This window comes from Salvia miltiorrhiza, chromosome 2 (assembly GCF_028751815.1).
Source record: "Salvia miltiorrhiza cultivar Shanhuang (shh) chromosome 2, IMPLAD_Smil_shh, whole genome shotgun sequence".
Classification (NCBI taxonomy): Eukaryota; Viridiplantae; Streptophyta; class Magnoliopsida; order Lamiales; family Lamiaceae; genus Salvia; species Salvia miltiorrhiza.
This window is the reverse complement of record NC_080388.1, coordinates 47,211,557-47,224,847: the sequence shown is the minus strand read 5'-3', so window position 1 is coordinate 47,224,847 and position 13,291 is coordinate 47,211,557. Positions and strand designations below refer to the sequence as shown.

Genomic DNA, 13,291 nt, shown 5'->3' with positions numbered 1-13,291 from the left:
TCTTGATTATTTCCTTGTCATTATCTTTTCAAGCCCTAGTATTATTTCTTGTATGGATTGTTGGCCACTTTCTATGCATTTCTTATTTGTAATTTGAATCGGGAGAGGATAATTGCAATAGATTAGGTGCTTGAAACATATCTACTCAATAGACCGGGAGGTTGATAGTGCAGTGAGAGTTTTCGATCTTATTGTGCTTTTGGGAGTTATAGGTTAGAAGTTAACCGGGGATGATAACTATCACCCGTAATCTACTGTTTTAGTCGTCCGGGAGGGGGCTAGAATTAGTGGAGAGATCACTCTAGATAAATAGGAATATCAAGACTAATATTGAGCTAATTTGAAGTCCATTGCTAATCCGTCGATGCCTAATCCCTAAATCGCCTTTATCACTTAATCAATCTACCTGTTTGTTTGATTTAAATTGTCTTTGCACTTATTAGGTAATTAATTAGATAATTCAACCAATCACCTCATTGTTTAGTCTAAATAGCCTTAGTACAATGAATTAGGATCATCACTAGAATTGAACTACTAATCCTTGTGTAATACGACCTTGCTTCCTTATATTGCAATTACACCTTACACTTGTGGCGTAGCGAAAATAATTAGCGAACAATATTTTTTTATGGACTTAGATTTCAGTATACTGCACTCTAGTTGGAAACTTCCTGATCCATCAACTAGTTTGGCTATCATCGGGGTGTTGTTATCATTAGGTTTTGGCATCTTCAAAACTAAGAATTTTCCCAGTAAACATGTTATCTCATCGTTTGTCACACGACGTCCATGCAGCTGCCACCAAGGCGGTGTAAATAAAGCATCCAAGCAAGTTGGAGGGGGACATGTTGATGCCGCCAACTATGGAGCTTGAGGAGATAGTGGAGTTGTCGCAATTGTAGAGGGCGGTGAGTCAAACTGTTTTTCAAATTTCTACAATTCTATTCTATGAGGTCTTTTTTTTAACTTGGAGAGGCAAGCAGAGGGATTTGCCCTAAACCTCACTGTTTATAGACAATAGTTCACTCTGTTTAGATATCCCTTTGAAGACATGATATGTTTATAGATAACAATTTAGTTTGGGTGTTTTATTTGCTAAGTGTCTGGGAAGCAGAGAGAAGCGATGTCGTGTAGCAATTATGTAAATTTTAATTATTATTTTGTCTTTATTACATCCTAAATGCTATTTAATTTTAATTGTCGATGTCAGCTTGCCACATTGGAGCTCTCACCGGACACATCAATTTTTTGGTGCAGGATAATTTTTTGATAATACAAACAAGTTTTTTTTTTTTGTTACAATGAATATTGTTTAGTAATTACCTTTAGGGCTTGTTTGTTTAGCATGAATTTTGTCTTGAGAAAGTAATCTGATTGTAAAATTTTGAATTCTTATATTTTTTTGAACTTTTATCATTCCAGAAAAGTAATAAGAATCCCGAAAAAATGAAAATAGTGCAACTTTTTAGGAGTATTATTCTCTAACTTTACTTAGCTATTGTTTTTCCTCATTATCATGATTCTGACCTATTTAATATTTTATTGTTATTTTATTAAAATGTAAATTATAATTTTTATTTAGTAGCTAGTGTTTTGTATTATTATTATTATTTAAAGAAATTTTAATTTAATTTCAGAATTATGAGTCATGTGGTATGCACCTTAATATTATTATTGTTTTTACTAAAAAAAATTTTTTTGAGCAGGCAAAAGAAATTTTATACTAGAAAAATAGGGGTACCAGAAGTACCAAAGGATTACACAAAGAGAAAAAACAAGAGGAGCAACTCAGCAACAAAGCTAACTGCTGAAACTAGCAGCATTACACCATCTCCTGAAATCACTTGGGATTTTCGGAATATTGTGAACACTCATCCAGCTCCACACACGCGATTTGAGGTCGGCAACAGCACGATTCTTGTTCCATTCTCCTTGTTGGAATTTACACTCATTTCTATTCTTCCAAAGAACCCAAATCACTCCAGCCCACACTCCAAGCAACGCACGCCTTTCTTTCTTACCTCCCAAATTAATGAAAGCATCGAAGTGTTCTCTCACCTTGCAATGGAACGCAGTTTGCTTACCGATCCAGAGAGCCACCTCATTCCAAATCACGGTAGCACTATCACATTTGAAGAAGACATGATCAGCTGTCTCGACCTCCGTCTTACAGAAAACGCATAACGACTCCAATGGTTGGATGGCGATATTTCTTTTCAAAAGGTTGTCACACGTAGGCATTTTACCTTTCAGCACTCTCCAAGCCGTTTCAATGACTTTGGGAGGTGTCGGTGCTCTCCAAATGGTAGCAAGCTCTTCTTTATTCCCGGCAGGCTGTGAGGGACCACACTGCAGGTAAAGAGACCTGTAAGCTGTTTTAACTGTATAAACTCCCTCGTTTGCCGCTTTCCACCTCCACTTATCAGCCCTCCCAACTGTAAGTCTCACTTGATTAATGGTAGAGATAAGCTGTTGTACCTGTTCTTTTTCTCTATCCAACAGAACACGACACCATCCTAGATTCCAGACCCATTCTTCCTCCGACCATTCCCCCATACTTGAAATCGTCCCCTCCTGATTACTACTGAGTCGGTATAATCTCGGATAAACATCCAAAAGTCTCATTCCCCCGACCCAGCTGTGTTTCCAAAAGGAAATCGAGGCTCCATCTCCGACCTGCAACTCCAAATTTTCTCTAAACCAGGACCCATCCGGTCCCCAACTATTCCTCAAAACGTTGCTCCACCATCCTGCTCTCTGTCTCCCAGCCATTCGGAACCCACCATCATCCCATTCAATTTTCCCATGGCAAGCCCGAACCACTCGTGCCCAAAAGGCATCACTTTCGGAGATGAATCTCCACAACTATTTTGCCAAGAACGCCAAATTAAACCACTCCAAATTTCTAATACCGCACCCCCCCTCCTTGCGTTCTCGGCACAACTCCTCCCACTTTATCCAACAAATTTTCTTTACATCAATATCACCCCCCCAAAGAAACTTACACAGCAGAGATCGAATTTGGGACAGTACTTTCTTCGGAATTTTAGCAAAGGCCAGATGGTAGATAGGGATTGAAATAAGTACCGAGCGAATGAGGGTAATTCTTCCTGCAAAGGAGATCTTCTTCCACCCACAGATTCTCTTCTTCACCTTCTCCAGAACATAAGACCAGTTTGCTGCCCTTGAGAGTTGTCCTCCAACATTGATGCCAAGGTAATTAAAAGGTAAGATACTCACATGACAGTTAAGAATCTCTGTCAAGGATGCTTTAAAAGAATCCTCAATGTTTACCCCCGCAATCGAGCTTTTGTCGAAATTCACACTCAAACCTGACAACACCTCGAACACCTTCAGAATGCACCTGATTGCCCAAGCATTCTCTGCCTTCTCCGACGCCAAGAAAATGGTATCGTCCGCGTATTGTAGGTGAGAAACGGAAAGATCATCTGTTCCCAGTAAAAACGGCTCCATCAAGCCCCTCTGTATTGCTCTTTGAGTGAGGATGTGAAGCCCCTCGGCCACGATCAAGAACAGAAACGGGGACAGCGGGTCTCCTTGTCTAATGCCACGTTCGAGCTTGAATTCCCCCGATGGGCTTCCATTGACAAGAACATTTGTGGTTGCCGAACGTAGGCATTCGTTGATCCATTTTCTCCATCTTGGACTGAAATTCATCAACTGAAGCATCTCATCCAGAAAATCCCATTCGACCGTGTCGTATGCCTTCGCAAAATCGGCTTTGAATAAAAGGAGACCTTTTCTTTTGAGTTTAGCAAACTCAATCACCTCGTTTAGAACTATCACACCATCGAGAATGTACCTGCCCTCCACGAAAGCACTTTGGGAATCGGAAATGATACTCTTGAGAACACATTTGATTCTGCCGGCGAGAACTTTGGCAATGACCTTATACATACAGTTAACTAAAGATATTGGTCTGAAATCACGCAGGTCCGAAGGCGTTTCCTTCTTAGGTATTAACACCACAAAATAGGAATTACATCCTCTCACAAGTTTACCATTCAAGTGAAAATCTTTCAAAACCGCCATCAAATCTCCTCTGATGATGTCCCAACATGTCTTCATAAACAAGAAATTAAAACCATCGGGCCCGGGGCTCTTCCCACTGTCGCAGTCCCAAACCGCTGCCTTCACTTCCTTCTCCGAAAAACTTCGATCCAACCACTCCCTATCGGAATCCGAGATTTTCTTATCAATGAAATCCTCCGGCAACTTCGGTCGTACTCTGCTCATTCTACTGAATTGGGATTGGAAATGAGTTTTGATAGCTCTTTTCACCTCACTTGGTTCCTCGATCCATCCTCCATTTACTTCTAAACCCGAAATTTCATTCTTGATTTTTCTACCATTGATAGCCTTATGAAAAAGACTTGTATTCCCATCTTCATCTTGTATCCATCTGCTCCTTGATCTCTGCGCCAAAGTACTATCACGATGTTGCAATTGAGTCATCAAATTTGCCTCTGCCTCACGTCTTTTATCCACCTCTTCCTCCTCTAAACCGAGAACGTCGTCAATCAAATCCCAATTCAGAATTTCCTCCCTAAGATTTGAGATATTTTCGTCAACAACACCAAAACCTGTCTTGCTCCACTCCCGAAGATCGCCTTTCAATCTTTTGATTTTTTCTTTGAAAATGAAACTGCTCCATCCAGATATCCCGCCCCGTTGCCAAGATTCTTTCACTACCGATTCAAAATCCGGGTGTCTTGTCCACGCGTTGAGGAACCGAAAGGGCTTTGGACCCCAATCCACCTTTTTCGTATCCAATAGAATAGGGCAGTGGTCTGAGACCGTCCTTTGAAGACCCCTAACCTTAGACTGATCCCAGACAGCCAACCATTGTTCGTTGAGCATGAATCTATCCAGTTTTGTTTTACACTGCCCTTGTGGTTGATACCACGTGAATTTTCTCCCTTGTAGCCTGATTTCCACAAGTTCGCATCTCCTCACAAACTGATCAAAGGATTGAATATCACTAGGCGAGAATTGCAATCCCCTTCCATTTCTCTCAGATAAAACACGAATCGAGTTGAAATCTTTCCTGCAAACTTTGCGGCGCATAAATATTAACCAAACAACAACGGACGTTTCCCTCTTTCCAAACTCCATTCACAATTAAAGCACCAGATATATCCCAGAAGCTAGAGCACACAAATTTGGAGTTATTCCAGATTGTAAGAATACCCCCCGATCTACCTTCCGATTTGCGTTGAGCAAAATCAAACATTTCAGAACCCCAAGTAGCTTTGATATCCAAATAGCTCAAACTCTCTGATTTCGTTTCTTGTAGGAAACAGACGTCCACCCCATTCTTTTGAACCAAATCACGCACCTCCCTTTTTTTGACTCTACTGCCCAGCCCCCTAACATTAAAAGATAACATCTTCATAAGGAAAAGGGTACCTGATTCTCCTCTGTCTCCACATCCTTCTTCTGAGAGCTAAATTGAATTGCCATCTCCTTATCTTCCACGTTGCAGGAAAGGCCGAGCTTTTTCCCAAACTCCCAAATTTTCAGACCCTCCTCCAAATGAGTGTGGGCCCAGTCATCTTGAACAGCCTCTGGGGCCGAGGCAGCGTGCCCTTCAATAGCTCTATTCTCGGAGTCTCCTTCTTCGATTAAGGCTCTGCGATTCCCATCCCCATCCGAAGTCCCTTTCTTCGAAGAGTCCCTCACCGTTGATTTCATGTTTCTCTGTTGTAAGAGACGACTCAGACCGAATTTAAAAGGGACCTCTCTACCGATTCTCTTTTTCCTCTGGGATTCTCCTTTCTTGTCTCTCCTACGTCCTTCTCAAGTTTGAAACATTGAAGAAAAGTGATTCTCAGATCTTTCCGTTCTTGACACACTTTGTGATCTCCGATTTTTGTAACAGCGGATGGGCTTTTCCTTACCATAAAATTCCTCACCTTGTCTTTCGTTCATGACCAATCCCAGCCCAGTCCCCTTTTCTTCATTTCTGGGCTACTCGTCAAAACAGCCCCTTGATGGGCTAAGGCCCAAATTAATTTGAGAGAATCTAATATCAAGCCCTTTAGAAATAATTGACTCTTGCTGACATTGGGGACTCTTCGGCTCTTCCTCCGCCCTCGTGGCACCTCCGAGTGGGTCCTTTGCGCCGTTAGGAACCTGACAGGGCTCTTCTAGATCCTGGCGCTCCCATGATTGTTTTTCCTCCGCATGCAAGCAATCCCCTTCGGGAGTCGGGAAAACCACAGTATTCTGAACAAGAGACGAGGAGTCCGCAAGATGAACCGGCGCTGGGCCGACTGCATCGCTGGTTTGGCTTCCAAGAGCTTCTCCGAGCACCTGAGCTTCCGCCGGAGCTCCTGATTCTTCGACCTCGACCATTTCTTCAAAATCAATCTCCTCGTCTGAACTTTCCTCCTCGTAGAGGGCTTGTTTTTCACCGGGGATACAACTATCATCGATCTCCTCCACTCGGATTTTGAAGATCGCTCCGTTAATCTTGCATTCGATGGTCTTGTTCACCGGCGCCAATCCTGTTGATATTTGGATAAAAGCAGTATCCAATCGTTCCTTATTTTTTGTGATATCATGTATCTTAAGCACCATCCCAAAACGAGCCCCAAAAGCCTCGAAAAATCTTGAGTTCCACGTTTGCAATGGCACTCCCCACCATTTGGTCCATGTCAATATTTGCGAATTAACGTCGATATACGTCCAAGGGCGACACCACTCGAACCAGAACGCAGCCCATTCGTCGAGGCCCTTCAAAGCTTCATCGACCGGCTTCGTGTTGTCACTTTGTAGGAGAACAAGGTTTCCTCACATAGGGGTGATCTTAAGATGGCCTGCGCACTCGCTGATAATCTCTTCTCCAAACTCTTCCCATGGGAAATCAGATTTCACATAGCCTGTGAAGGCTTTTGTTAACCACTCCGTCTCTTCGACTGACGTATCGTATTCAAAAATCACTTCCGGAGCACATTTTGAGACATGGTTTGATCTGATCACCGCCTCGGCAAAAGTCTTCCTTTCGGGGTTTCCCCTCGTGGATCCTGCTGCCTTCTGCACCGTTACTGGATCTGTTTGTCCATTGTTCATCACCGAGCTCTTCCCCAAGACCTGCTTATCAGTACCTTCATTCGACACGAAAGATTTAAACCTAGCTTCCCCTCCTATTCCCCTCTCAAATCTTGGAAGGAAAGCCCTAATTTTGAAACTTCCGATCCAGATATTGTTTAGATCCCTCCAAGGTTTTCATCGTATTAATCCCCTTCTCGAACCTTACAAAACCAAAAGGTTTGCCCTTGATATCTCTCTTCCTAGGACAGAAAATATCCTTGACCTTGCCAACTTTTTTGAAGCTTTTTTCTAACGTCTCCATCCAAGTTCCCTCCGGGAAGTTGTTAAAGAAAAAGGTGACTGTGTTACCTCTAGCCCATTTTTCCTGGTTTTCTCCATGAAAACCTGAGCCGATCTTGAACTTTGCTTCGGATTTCTCTCCTCTTCGCCTCACCTCCTTCCACCCTCCTTCTCCCTCCGCCATGTCTTTTTCTTTTGAGCAAACCTTTCCCTTATGTAAATGCTAGAAATAGTAACTTAGTTTCCACCTTTACTAAAAAATTGATTAGGAGTTTTTTATGCATGTATTTACAATTTAATTATTACATTTATTGATAAATCATACTCCTTCCGTCCCAGCTTTTAGTATCCAACTTTCCTTTTCTGGTCGTCCCACATTTTAGTATCCATTTCTATTTTTGGTAAAAGTAGGTGGGGCCCTTACTCCACTTTAATTATTTTAACTCTCACATAAAATGTGGGACCCTTATTCCACTCACAACACATCAATCACTTTATTAAAACCCGTGCCGTTCTCAACTGGATACCAAAAGCCGGGACGGAGGGAGTATTTAATTAATGAATACAAAGTCAAAATCCTAACAATTTTTTTAGTATTTCCAAACACATGACAATGAATCCATAAATGATTCATTTTCCACATAATCATTTTCTTAATAACATTGCACTTTAACATTGCTTTTTCCTGCCAAACAATGGTCCTTAAGGTGAGATATTTTTTAAAAAACACTAAATCAATAGAACATAAACATATATTTACCCATCAAATTATGTGTTAATAGGGTAAATTACCCACATTCATAACATGCATGTTAAAAACACCAACTTTAAAAAAAAACATGGTGAATCTACCCAAGTTAAAGTGTAGCACCGATTACACCCTTGCATGGTGATAGATTTGCATGGATTTTTGGGGAAATTATTTCACTTTTCTTACAGAAAGGTACTTGTGTAAGAAAAGCATTCGGTTATTAGTTGGAAACATGTCCAAATGCTGAAAATGAGACAATTATTAATAATTCACGTCACTTTCACCTATTGGAATGGGACAACATATTCGAGGAGAGCTTAAATGATTTGATTATGCTACTTATATAACAAGATGTATCTTCTTTTCTGGCGCCCATGTGGAAGAAACTCCAAGGTTAAGCGTGTTTGGCTTGGAGCAATTTCAGGATAGGTGACCTCATGGAAGTATATCGGGGAGTGTGCGAGTGAGGACAAAACACACTAGAAAAGACTCATGTTGGTTTGGGACGAAGTGCGGAGTGATCGCCGGTGCAAAAGAGGCATGGACAAGGAGCGACTCCGATTAAGACTTCCAAGCGGAGGGGCGCAGAGATGAATCGGAACACACCCGAACGAGAGGGATTCCGACAATATGTTGGAATGAGACAACATATTCGAGAAGAGCTTAAATGATTTGATTAGGCTACTTATATCAACAAGATGCATCTTCTTTTCTGGTGCCCATGTGAAAGAAACTCTAAGGTTAAGCGTGCTTGGCTTGGAGCAATTTCAGGATGGGTGACCATCTATAAAGTTTATCAAGGAGCGTGCGAGTGAGGACAAAACATGCTAGAAAAAATTCGTGTTGGTCTGTGGGGACAACCATCAAGTCTGGAGCCAGGCTGTTACAACTAGAGATGTAGTTTATGATATAAACAAAATTTCTGAGGTAGACTCTCCATGAGTAAAACCTTCCCCATCAGATCACCAAGATTTTTCAAACATCAGCAAGTTTAACTAAAGGATTTTTCGATTTTTAATTTTTTTTCTCTCCTGTCCTGAAAACTCCAAAAACAAATTCATGGTCCCTAGAACCTGAACAGATCAAAACTTCAAAAAAAAATATATTCAGTGACAATTAACATGCTCAAGAATAATTTAATCATTTTCTATCATTTTTATACGTCATCATACTAGCAGCAAACTGCATATAGTTAATAGTTAATATTTTGAAAGCAAAACTCCTCTCAAACTTAACAACAATAGCCGCATAATACCAATTCAATCTCTTTGTTTTTTTTTTCTTTTTTCTTTCTATAAATTAATTTTATATCCACAAATCTGAGCAAAATTATCACAATATGAAATAACCATTAATACACTCTGCAATTCGAAAATTTGTGTTAATTCATTATGACTTCTTTAAAGTACAATTCTAAGTAGCTATTTGTTTCACAAATTCATTATAAGAGGTCAAGTGAGAATAAATACAACAAAGTGAAAAAGACATATATATACTACAAGAATATGAAGATTTATCCACACATAATTATGTGTGGCAATATACCCACACATAATTAAATATGTGTAGGTAAATTTATTAGACAATTTTAAATAGTTAGTGACATTTAATTATGTGTGATTAAAAACTTTTACTGACATTTATTTTTTAAATTATTTTGTATTGAATTCTTAATATCTTATATGCTTATGTAAAAATTTAATAAAATTTATTAGCCACACATAAAGTGTGACACATAATTATGTGTGGCAGTATACCCACAGTCCACACATAATTAAAAATGTATAGGTAAATTTATTAGATAATTTTAAATAGTTAAAGACATTTAATTATGTGTGGGTAAAAATATTTAGTTGCATTTTTTTTCTTTTTGTTTAACTCTTAATATATTTTATGCTGACGTGGCAATTAAAAATATTAGCTACACATAGTTAATGATTATATATGTGTGGTTAATGATATTGATTTCTCGCCTTCTCTGCTATCCCACTTCTTTCCATTAGCTTCGCGTCGTGTTTCCTCAGGGCGCTCCGCCGCCGGGAGGTGAGGGACGAAGGCGTGGAAATCGTTGGCGACGTGATTGCCGCTGAGTTCGGTGAAGTCAAGATCAAACTCGGCGATGGTGAAAGAGATCGAGTCGTGCGGGCGAATCGAACTAAGGGGCGACGGACGAAGTTGAGGGGGCGGACGATTTTTCCGGCAAAAAGGGAGAAATGGGTAGGGGCTTGAGGCGATGGACTGGCGGAGACGTTTGAGGCGGTGCAACACGGTAATTTGAGGTTTATGTCTAAAATTTTTCGTTCGATGTCGTCGGAGGCCAAGGATCTGGTGAGGAAGATGATCTGTAGAGCTACTTCTATAAGGCTCTCCATGGCTGATTTAAGCTAAATCGTTTCTCTTGCTGCTTCACCCTTTTTTTGTAAAGGAAAGTGGCAAAGCTTATGTTTGTTATTAAGCTCAGGTTATTCAAAAAATTGATGGATTGTTATCTCTAAAACAGATAACAAATTCTGGTAGAGTCTTCATTTTTTTTAGTACTCCCTCCGTCCACCAAAAAAACTCCTATTTGCCCTTAAATTTTTGTCCACCAAAAAAACTCCTACTCTGCATTTTGGACAATTATACCACCCTCCCTTACTTTTAAAATTACTACACTTTTACCTATTGAGCCCACTTTACTCTATCATTATTTATGTAATTAGTCTCCCTTAAACTTATTATTATTATTATTATTATTATTATTACGACTATTATTATTATTGTTATTATTATTATCCTTATTATTGTTATTGTTGTTATTATTATTATCCTTATTATTGTTATTGTTGTTATTATTATTATTATTATTATTATTATTATTATTATTATTATTGTTGTTGTTGTTGTTGTTGTTATCCTTATTATTATTATTATTATTATGGTTATTGTTATTATTAATATTATTGTTATTATTATTATTGTTATTATTATTATTATTATTATTATTATCAAATAGCTAGTGAAAGATTAGTAAAAGTAATCACAATACATAAATACTACCCTTTTAGTCTTTTACACCACCTTTTTCAGCTTTCTTAGTCTCCGTGCCGAACCCCAACTGGGAGTTTTTTTGGTGGACGGAGGGAGTACTTTTAGAACTCCTTTAGTTTCGGTAGAAAATTTATATACATGCTTCCCTTTATTTTCTCTACATATCAGTACTGAAGTTGAGGTAAATGCATTTTTCTTTTTTTAGGACTTTTAGAACTCCTTTAGTTTCCGTTGAAAATTTATATACATGCTTCCCTTTATTTTCTCTACATATCAGTACTGAAGTTGAGGTAAATGCATTTTTCTTTTTTTAGGACTTTTAGAACTCCTTTAGTTTCCGTTGAAAATTTATATACATGCTTCCCTTTATTTTCTCTACATATCATACTGAAGTTGAGGTAAATGCATTTTCCTTTTTTTTAGGACTCTTAGAACTCTTTTAATTTTGATAGAAAATTTATATATATGCTTCTGTTTATTTTCTCTACATATCAGTACTGAAGTTGAGGTAAATACATTTTCAAAAAAATTCTGATTCCTTTCTTTGTTGACTCGATTCAATTCACTATCGTTCTATTTTTCGTGAGTGAAATTCCTGGAATTCCTTCTCATCCGTCTACTTTTTTGTTGAAAACACAACTTATTATTGAATTTGTTAACACTCTATCTATCATGTTTTCACAGAAGTGTTCTGTGTCCTCTGTCTATTATCCGTTGCTCTGCTCGGCAATATTGTGAAGAAGCTAAAGAATCCAAATACAGGGGTCACTCGAGAGTAAGTGTGATTCTATCTTCTTCTTCTTTTTCTTTTCATGTCAATTTCTATTCTTATTGGAAAACTCAACTGATTCAGCCATGATTTAAACACAACACATCTTAATTTTGATAATTATAATTCACATATATTGCAAATTTTATCTCATCACAAAAAATGATACTTTTGTTATGTTATTCTTGGATTATGAACCATATAATATTGGAGAAGTATACTGATAAAGATGCTACAAAATATATAGGATATATTTATATTTTTTGTTACATATATATAACTATGATGTTGAACAGTTACTGAATTCACACCAAAATACTATTACATCATTAGATTACTTGATTAAGAAAGGAACAAAATCTATGCCGTGTGAGAGTTATCACTGCCACGATTTAAAATTTCCATGCATGATCGAGTTGTTGTAAAAAGTGATTTCCATTTACAATATGTATTACTCCATGTTACAAGCTATATTCATCCAGATATGTTATGTGGTGGTTAATGTTGATCTTGAATTTATCTCATTGTCATCACTGACTATCTTCTTTGTAATTTCAAAATTTCAGGTCTAATCTAGACCTCGGTTGGACCAATGACACCTCTCAACCAAGATCAGTATCCTAAAGTTAGGAATCTCAATTCAGGAACTGGAGTATTTTCTAGGTGCTCTTGCAGGGTAAAGGGACGAAGCTGCTCATCAACACATGAAGCATAGGATGTAAAACAATAGGACTTATTTCTTTCTTTCCTTTTCTTTATATCAAGGAAGACACTTCGAATTGTATTTCTATCAATCTATCGCGATACATGACAAGATTGTATTTCATCATACTTCATTATATTTGACTCATATAATGTATGATATGGTACTTTATATTTATATAAAAATTGTGATAAAAAAATATTGTTCACACATAATAACATTTACCCACACTTATTTTATATATTCAATAAATAATAATATTTCTTCTAATAATATTAAAAAAATAATTACCTACACATAATTTATAAGATTTACCTACACATATATATGTCACGAAAGGTATATTTATATGTTCGATGAATTATCCACATATAAAATTTGCCACGTGTAAATACCACGTAATTAATTTCCATATCATCACTGCATTATTTCAAAAATATATTTTCTCACACATCAAATAAATTATTCATGACATATATATGTGTGGGTAAAGGCTTGATGAATTACCCACACATAAAATTTGCCACTTCATCACTTTATTATATTAAAATATCTTTTACCACACATAAAATATGTTTTTCGTGACACATATATGTGTAGGTGAATGTTTGGTGATTTACCCACACATATGTGTGGATAAAATCATTTCTTTACAAAGTTTTACCCACACTTGTTGACATTT

General features: G+C 37.9%; 1 long non-coding RNA gene across 1 annotated transcript; it reads left to right on the top strand.

Annotated features, from left to right (window-relative positions):
• The first annotated feature begins 10,074 nt into the window (after positions 1-10,074).
• Positions 10,075-12,737, top strand: LOC131011765 (uncharacterized). The gene is made up of 3 exons (XR_009097103.1): positions 10,075-10,376; positions 11,822-11,912; positions 12,473-12,737. It is a non-coding gene; the product is annotated as an uncharacterized LOC131011765 (long non-coding RNA).
• Positions 12,738-13,291: the final 554 nt, after the last annotated feature.